This window comes from Austrofundulus limnaeus, unplaced genomic scaffold (genome assembly GCF_001266775.1).
Source record: "Austrofundulus limnaeus strain Quisiro unplaced genomic scaffold, Austrofundulus_limnaeus-1.0 Scaffold91, whole genome shotgun sequence".
In the NCBI taxonomy this organism is placed as follows: Eukaryota; Metazoa; Chordata; class Actinopteri; order Cyprinodontiformes; family Rivulidae; genus Austrofundulus; species Austrofundulus limnaeus.
In genome coordinates, this window is record NW_013952493.1 from 887689 (window position 1) to 896596 (window position 8908).

General features: G+C 37.5%; 1 protein-coding gene across 5 annotated transcripts in view; it reads right to left on the reverse strand.

The window, feature by feature from the left end:
* Positions 1-8908, reverse strand: part of cadm1b (cell adhesion molecule 1b) — a 327978-nt gene that overhangs the window by 177197 nt on the left and 141873 nt on the right. The gene's annotated exons all lie outside the window — the stretch shown is intronic.

An 8908-nucleotide genomic window follows, 5' to 3' on the forward strand; every position in this document is an offset into this window, starting at 1 on the left:
CACACACACACACACACACACACACACACACACACACACACACACAAACATCCTTTTTTAGAAGCAAACCACTGCAGCTGCCGATCAGTGAACCGGGACCTTTTTTTTTTGTTCCAATTCAAGCAGTGGATTAGTGAGAGTTCAATAACTAGAGACTGGGTCTTTTATCCGAGAGAGCCCTTTCTTCTCCTTATTGATCACCTTTTATTTAGCCTTAATGCTGTGAACTCTGCTCTGACTGTCATCCTGTATGGAGGGTTCTTCTGTTTTGGACTTCTATTTAGCGATTATTGACCAAATTAGAAGGATTTTGTTCCAAAAAATATATTTAAATTGCTTAAAAAATCCAAACTTAAAAGTAGATTAAAGGGACAGCCCAAATCTTTTGATGTGGCGCGCTGTAGAAGGTTTAGATTATAAATATTACATGTAGCTGGAACATACAGTGTCATTCTGACCAGCTAGTTCAAGTAGAGTGGACGAAGTAGAATAACTGTTTTTATAACTCCAATCTCAAAACTTTCAATCTGGTTTATTGGAATATGCTTTTGCATCATGATCAATTTTATTTTGCGTGTTATTTTTGGTTGCAATATCATGAAATTAATGCCAAAAATGCATTGAAGTGCTGCAGAAAGCTGCTGCTGCCAGTGTGGCAAATAATATGTAGTTCTGTAGAAAAAGGAAAAAAAAAAAAGGTGTTTGAGATTGGAATTGTTTTTAAAAATGGGAGAAATTGGCTTTGGTCTTTAACTTAGCTTAGGCCAGCTGTTAGCATGTCAATTCATACATTGTAAGACTTTTTTAAAGGCATTCAAAGAGATTTCTACAACACAAAATATTACTGTAATTATTGTTTCACAGAAACCCACTTCAAAACTATTTTAGCCATTACTTTATAAAACTCTTATTTGGGTACAGTTTTGACACGTTAATGCTCTGATGAACCACCCAAGCTGATATATTCTAACTCAAATGTAAGATATCACAGATGACACATGTTTGAGTTAACATGTTTTGAGAACATCGGCATAAATTTGGATAATGGGAACACGTCTCTGATTTCTGATGAAATGTCTGTTGCAAGTTCTAATTTAGTCAAAGAACTATAATTTCTTCAATGAATCATTTATAAGCAAACACCACACAGTTATTTTAGTGAAGTAGCATTACTGATGATTACTGAGACGCAGAGTCCCACTTGTTTAGTGACCAGTAAAATAGTGATGTTACTCTGAAGTTTAACATGCTTTTCTTTTTAAAAAATTGAGCAAATTTCTACTGAAGTAAATTTCAGTTGATCAACCTGAAACTAGACTGTTGTAGTTCACTGATGGTCCTATCACTTGTTTTTTTCTTTTACCTTCAGCAGCAAACTAGCTCTGATAAACCCAAAGCACACTACCTGACCAATACCAAACAGTCACAATGAGAGGAGATTTGTTCTACACACTGAAGCATTTAGCAGGGTTTATTTCTCCTGAGACTTGGAAACTCAGTGAAGAGCTAAAACAACGCTAAAAGGGAGTAAATATTGGATTTGGAGTCATCAGAACAGAACTAGAACTGCAGACGTAGTGTACAATAATGTTGATTAGGGATTGATGCATGTGAGCAGCAACTAAGTTCAACAAATCAACTTAAATTTATTTATTTTAATGTTCTATCAAATCACTGCCTAAAACATAACTTCCCAAAACTACATACACTGTCTGACCAAGGGTGTGTTTAAAATTGTTATCTTGAGGGGGCACAGGCACTGACTGTAGAAGGGTGGCATAGTAAAATTGCTATTGTGCCGTCGTGGCCACACATTATTTATGTTGTGGCACAAACCAAGTGGTAAATAGTGTGCAGTCTGAAGCTTCCATTTAGAAATGCTAAGCTATGTGCGCTACAAAGAAAGTGATTGACAGCTCTGGTTGGGGTGGCAAATCAGATTTCAAGGGTAGCCAGTGCCACCCATGTGGACACGCCCCCATATCTGATAAATTATTTGTTTTGTCTTTACCTTTTTTAACCACACTGTATTACCAAACAGTCCTAAACCAGTAGTGTTTAGACATTTTAGTACTTTTATGTAAAACTGACAAACTGTAAAGATCCTTCACCGTGTTCTCCAGAAACTGCCATAAAATGTTGAGTTTTGATATGTTTTAGAGTATGGTCGTGTTCTGAGCAGCAGATTGTAAATCCTGCCYTTTTCTATCTCAGAACATTGTTTACTGCTGGGAACTGGAAGATATGAAATATGTGTATCTAGTAAGAACTTAACAAGACCCAATGTATACAAAAAAACTTTAAAAAGGCAGAGGAAGCAGGGTCTAGTTTACATTTCTTTTTTCTTTGCATTGTAGGTGTTTAAGTTGCATTTACACATGCTGTATTGAACTGTTTGCATTGATAATGATGCTCAGAAATGACAATGAARAACAAGCAGTGATTTAAGAAAAAAGGTTTGGTATACAGTCTTAACACCACAGTTTAATGTACACCATATGTTGTTATATTATATAATCCTGAAGGTTTTTTTTAACGACTTCTGAATTAATGAGTTTTGCTGTCAAGTTCTCTCTTTTTTCTAAGTTAGGTACAATTTTGTTTCAGTACTTGTTTTCTATTAGTTCATTTCTTGTATTATTTTGGAAAAGTAGCTTCTCATTTTTAGGTTTTGCAGYTTTACTTCTATGTTGACACCTGAAGCTGTTCCTCATTTAGTCATTTGCTCCTCCGTCTTGGGTTTATATTCTAGTTTTTCAGATCCTTATTTTATTGTTTTCTTCAGTTTCATGTTGATTTCCTTCCCGGATGAATTAAGTTGCTATTTTTTTTACCTTTGGAACCACGAACTCCCAGATTTCAGTTAATAAAAAAATTTGGATTTACCACAGCCTGATTTTCTGTATATCTACACTTTTTAACCAGTCCTAACCTAATTATTGTGAACTGATTTATTGTTTTATAACTTTTACTGGGTTTGCCGACATTACAGTAGGTGTGACTGGGCACTGATGTAAAATTAAGGGGAAGCTGAGGTGCGTGTTTAAAACTAACCCCATGCCATCCTTAAAAAAAATCCAGTTTTTTGGCAAATGTGATGTTATGTGTGACAACTGGATCAACATGAAGCCACAATACGACAAAAAACAGTGCAGGGAAAGAGCATCAGCCGGGATGGATGGGATCATTTCTGGCCACTTTTTAGGAGTAACTTTATGAATATTATTTGCATGGTGCTATCTGCCCATTTTGAGTGTTTCATTTAGAAAGTGCAGAGCTGGGAGCCTTAATGATGGCTTGTAATTGCTCCATCACCCATACTAATGTGCACTCTCTGCCCCTTTCAAAACAAAATCATTGCATTTGCTTTTCTTTTTTTATTTATGCAGGCCTGATTGTCAGTGTCTAAACATTGCAGCCAATAGAGTGAGGTCTCTCAGATCCAGGGAACAGAGAGAACAATGTCATATTCATAAGCAGAGACATCAGCTCTCCTCCTCATTACCACGGCACTGTGAATGGAAGCTTCTGTCCCCACAGCCATGAAAGAACCTGTCATCTGTCTCTCTCTCCTAATTGACTGTTTACTACATTTCTACACTGATAGACAGATTTTTGATCATCCTCAGTTTGTCATTCTGTGTGGCACTGCAGTACAAATGGAAACGTCCTCTGACTTTTTTTTTTGGATTAAATACAAGACTCGCAGTAATAGCATGTCTACAGGTGCACTCTGTGACCTTGACAAAACATCCAGATACATTATTGACTCAGAGGTCCCACTACAAAGTATGCAGAGAAAGCCCTGTGTGCCCAACTCCCAAGGTAATGTTTTAGAGCAAAGATTGACATCTTTCAGAAATTGAAAACAACATCAAGTCAAGGATAGAGAGATCTTCACATTTTTTTTCTAACGTGAACATTCATAACCACCTCTTTGATTATGTTGCTCGACTCACAAAAACATTTGACTTGGAAAAAGCCAAATACTAAAGGAAAATCTGCCCATTTTCTTAAGGCGACAAGGACCCTCCACACTTAAGATTTATTTTGTGAACCTACACAAGGAGAGCGCCAAGTTTGATAGTGAACACGCGTCCGGAAACTGCCTTGCACACACGAGGCAGAGAGGGTTGGATTTATAGGTGTAAGGACAAGCTGAAGCTGATACAAAAAAGGAAAAACAGCCTTGAGGTGTGATGTTCTGAATGAAACAACAGGATACAACTGCAGAAGCACCGGTACCAATACCAGCTCCAGCTGAGGAGTTAGCACAAACACTAAGCTCCTCTGACACATTTTCAAAGCATTTGTAAGAAATGTAATGACACGTACTCATATCAGGACTTAGTATTTGCATGTGCTTAACTGTGAGTATTTGTATTTCTACTTCAAAAAATTTTTGAAAAAAAATGTGCATCCCTTTAACACAACCCATGAGTTTCTTTTGACCTCTACAAGAAGCAGAACAATTCTTTACATGCTTGAGCCGCCAGTGCTGCTGCAGCCAATCAGTTTCAGCAGCAACATTAGCTGGTACTGTGTAAAATAGTGCCATGCATTATCCAACAATTAGAGAGAGGCTTATTAAGCTCAGTTTAATGTAACTTTAATGAGCAATAAATTCAATTTCTTTAAATAGAAGAGTATATTATTGTTACAAATGATGTACAGTGGTGATCTCCGCAGTGCAGGGGATGAAATACTTCACATATCAATTGGCCATTAAGTGCAGTATTAAATCTATCCTGTACAGCACTTTAAGTGCTTTTTTATAAAGAGAGTGGAGGGAAGACCCAGTGTACAAAAAGCACTAATGTGCTGAGACAGTTACTTAAATAGTTGATAGTTGGGTTCTTATTGTCGAAGCAGCAAAGGTACTAAAAAGATATATTTTTGTTTGTTTTTGTAGTTTTGGCTTTGGTTTATGTGAAAAATAACTAACAATGTTTCTGCTGAAAAACTAAACAGTTTGAAACTGTTATTAATGGGTTCTTCACCCTTTTTTACCACTGCTGTCAATCAAAAAAATAAACCAGTAATTGATAAACTCATATTCAAAAGTTCCTTAATCTTAATTTTTTAAGGTTTAAAAACTAGTCCTAAAAATGACTGACTAGTAACTGGCTGACTTTCCTACAGTTGAAGTTAATCATTTATATTCTGCAGCTTTACCTCAATAAATTGCCGGATTAAAAGCATAAAACATGCAAATAAAATATATAAAGTGTACAGCCAAAGAAAAGTGCTTAGTAAAACCTTTTTTTTCTTATTTCCATAATTTAGTTATCACATTTTATTCATTTAACATCCACCGGAATGCCCACGTTCCATTTGACACATTTGTTTTTTATGTTATTTTAGGTCTGAATGTTAAGGGGTTAATTCATTTTATTTTTATTTACTTATTTTATTTACTTATTATACTGTACTGGTTACCATATCAAAATATATCTTGTCTAAAACCATTTGCAGACCACCAATGTGCACATGGATATTTATTGTCTAAAACGTGTGGRAAATGCAGATTTGACTCCAATAAATAAATCGGTTGTTAGAGTTAGACGTACGTTTTCATTTTGGTAACTTTATTTTTAATTTTAACAAACCCTGTGTCTAATTCAARATGGCTGCCACAGTCAAYTKACCCTTGTTTTTCTGCGTAACTTTTTGCATGATTAAAGTTTAGGTTTTGTGTCATTGCCTGTGTTTTGTGTTTTTTATTTTAAAATGTGTCAAACACTTTAATCTGCTTGTTTATTTCAACCTCTGACAGATAAGGACAAAGAACAGTGCATTTTTTTCTGACTACTATATTTAGCATCTTGGCAACAGCACAAATAAAAAATAGTTTAAAAAACTAGATTACAGTTGCAAAAACCTACAAAATTCTAAAATGATCATGTGATGCTAAATTGCCTGTGATGTAAAACATTTAACGAAACAGTGTTTCCATGAACTGCTGTGAAATGAAATGACTGGAGCTGTTTCAAGACGGCAGTGATTCACTCTGTTAGCTCCTCAATCCAGTCAGAATTCAACTCAATTTCCCAAAAGYGAGGTCATTCAGAAAGTTATCTAAAACAGGTAAGATATAAACTGCTTATAACCTTTCCTCAGAACCCCACCTCAAAGGACTGGAGGTTGTTAGGGACCAAGAGGTAGAAGTATGAGTAACACTGGGAAAGGAGTCTGTTTTTGAGTTACCTCACYAGCTAAGATGTAATATGCAAAGAACATTTGGCAGTGGTCCTAAAACATTCATGGTTGACACTGAGGGACTTCACTGGGAGTTCATTAGAATACCCTGCAGATACAAAAGTAATGCTAGAATTCTAYCCTGAGTGCTGCAACATGATGCCAAGGCATCCCGACTGAGTACATTTAAATGATTAAAACTTTTGGAACATTAACTTTTCAATTTATTATAGAGTGCTATATTACTGACTATATTTATGTTTCAAAATACAACTACTGCTACTGGCCCACTGACCATGATGCACAACTGAAATACAGTATGTATGAAATAGTAAGGATGCACTTCTTGTTGGCACCAGCATTCAGCACTGCCACGGGACAATCAGAAAACACAGGGAAATCAGTGCTTGTATAATAACAGAGAAAGAAGAAGAAGGAAAAAAAAAACACAACCACCCACCAGAATACAAATAGACAAACACAAATTGAGGGCAGAGCAGCAAACTGTGAGCAGATTTCAGCAGTATCTGTTTCAAAGCCAAACACCACCATAGGCAGCCAGAGAAGAACGCTGTCGATCACTCAACGGGTCAGATGCCAACTGGCAACCAAAGGATCTGTAACAGCTGCATGTTTCCTTTTGTTTCTCTGAGATCCTGTCCTTCAGCAGCGCCTCGAGGCTTCATGACAGCGCGTATTGATCCACTTCACCATCACTCAGTCCTGACGAATGGCTTTAAACTGGCAATAAGTGGGATCATTGAACCCTCTGAAATTCAACCATCTGATGCGCTACAACAAGCAGAGCCCCAGGAGACACGGGGGAGAGAAATACTGCTAAACAGATCCTCTGTTCTAATGCAGAGTCGCATTGTTTCATAACGGGACGCTCAGCCAAGGCAGCTCTTWTAGTTTGATCACTTCAGTAACAGCATTTCCTTATGATGTCTGGGACCACTTGTCTCTCTTTTCCCTTAGATCCCCAGATTTATTATTGCCTGACATAGAAGGCAAAGATAGAGCGTTAACCTTTTTGTATGTGTTTGTGTATTTTTATTTTATTTTGTCTGAATCACCGAACAGATTTCAATGACACGTTCAAAAAGTAATTAATGGATGTGCATTTATAACTGATTAACTTTTGGAGTCCACTCGATTCAACATGGATGCCACAGCTAAGCAATATTAACACAAGAATGACTTTAACTCATCCAATTAATCAGTGAAATTTGGTGTGGTAGTAGCTSAGACTCATCCCCTATAATCTAAGATCTAAGCAACAACTGATCATGTAAGATCTGTGTTCAAAACATTGTCAATATCTACTGAAATCTGCTCTGACTGTKAGTGAAATATCTTATGACACTTCTTTAAAAATAAAATAAAAATTGCGGGTCAGTGAAACTTTCAGAAAGTAATCCAYGCATGTTCATTCACCAYTGATTACCTTCTTGAGTCAAACCAACACAGCATGGTYGCCACAGCCAACTGACATTAGAAAACCCAAAAGCGAMTCAGTCAGTTTTGCAGATATTGACATAAACCTTTTTTGTGGCMGCAGCTGAGCAACACATCTTTTCATCGCTGCACATTGTGCATGTGTTTTTGCTTAAAGCCTTCCCACWTAGCAAAAAATATATAAATTGGCCCGATTCTGGCCCACGCCRTATRGTAACRCTCTGCTCAGATGCCAAAAAAGAAYGATGGCCCTTCGGTGGACCAGATGTGTTTTGCCAGAGGGGGACCATGCACGGGCCACCAAAGCACAGCTGGGCAAGATGGGACATTAACAGATTTGGGACAAACAAATCAAACCACAACTGGGCCAGTTGGGACATATCTTAAAAACAATGCGATCATGGCCAGACCTGGCCAACATTCGGTTGACAAACCACAGTCRGCCAGCTTAACACCAGATCTGGCCMACACCTTTCTGCCATGTGGTTGGACATTTCTGTTAGCAAAATATCTCATGAACCATGAAACTCAGAGCAYAATTATTGGCTTTACATGTACAAGTGATAAACTTTTGGAGTCACTCTCAACCCGCACAAAAAGGTCTATTTCTTATGGAATTTGACAGATGTTGAGCTAAAATTTGTAGTGGTAGTAGCTGACTGTCAAGCATTTTCAAGKCACTAACAGATCACATTGCGATGGGAATAAACTGAGGTTGGATCAAAATGGGTATAGCTTTATCATTTCTCAATAGATGATGATCTAGTATCCTATAGTCTAATATTCTATAGTCATGTCATTCAGAATAAGTAATTAGGAGAGAAACAAAGGGCATGCACACATACGCTRCAGAGCTAAAATCTGGGGTCAGGGGGTCAGACCTGAGCATTTACCCAAACCTGGGGGCTGCTTTCCAAAGCTGCACAGCCCCTCGGCGTTTGAAGCCAGAGGTTATTGCGCATTCACGACGCATTATTTTATTCGACTGAAAGGTTAATTAAATTAATGTGACAAGGAGACGTTAGACAATGCTGTAAATGTCATTCAGCAGCTATTCAGCACAGAGCATAATAAATTCAGCAACTGTGAAATGAAAGCCTTGTAACCAGTGAACTGCAAAGAAAAACACACTGTCTAAAATTTATTTTAACAAGAAGCCTCATGCTGGAAGCTGGGTGGCGGGCCACACACACACACACACACACACACACACACACACACACACACACACACACACACACACACACACACA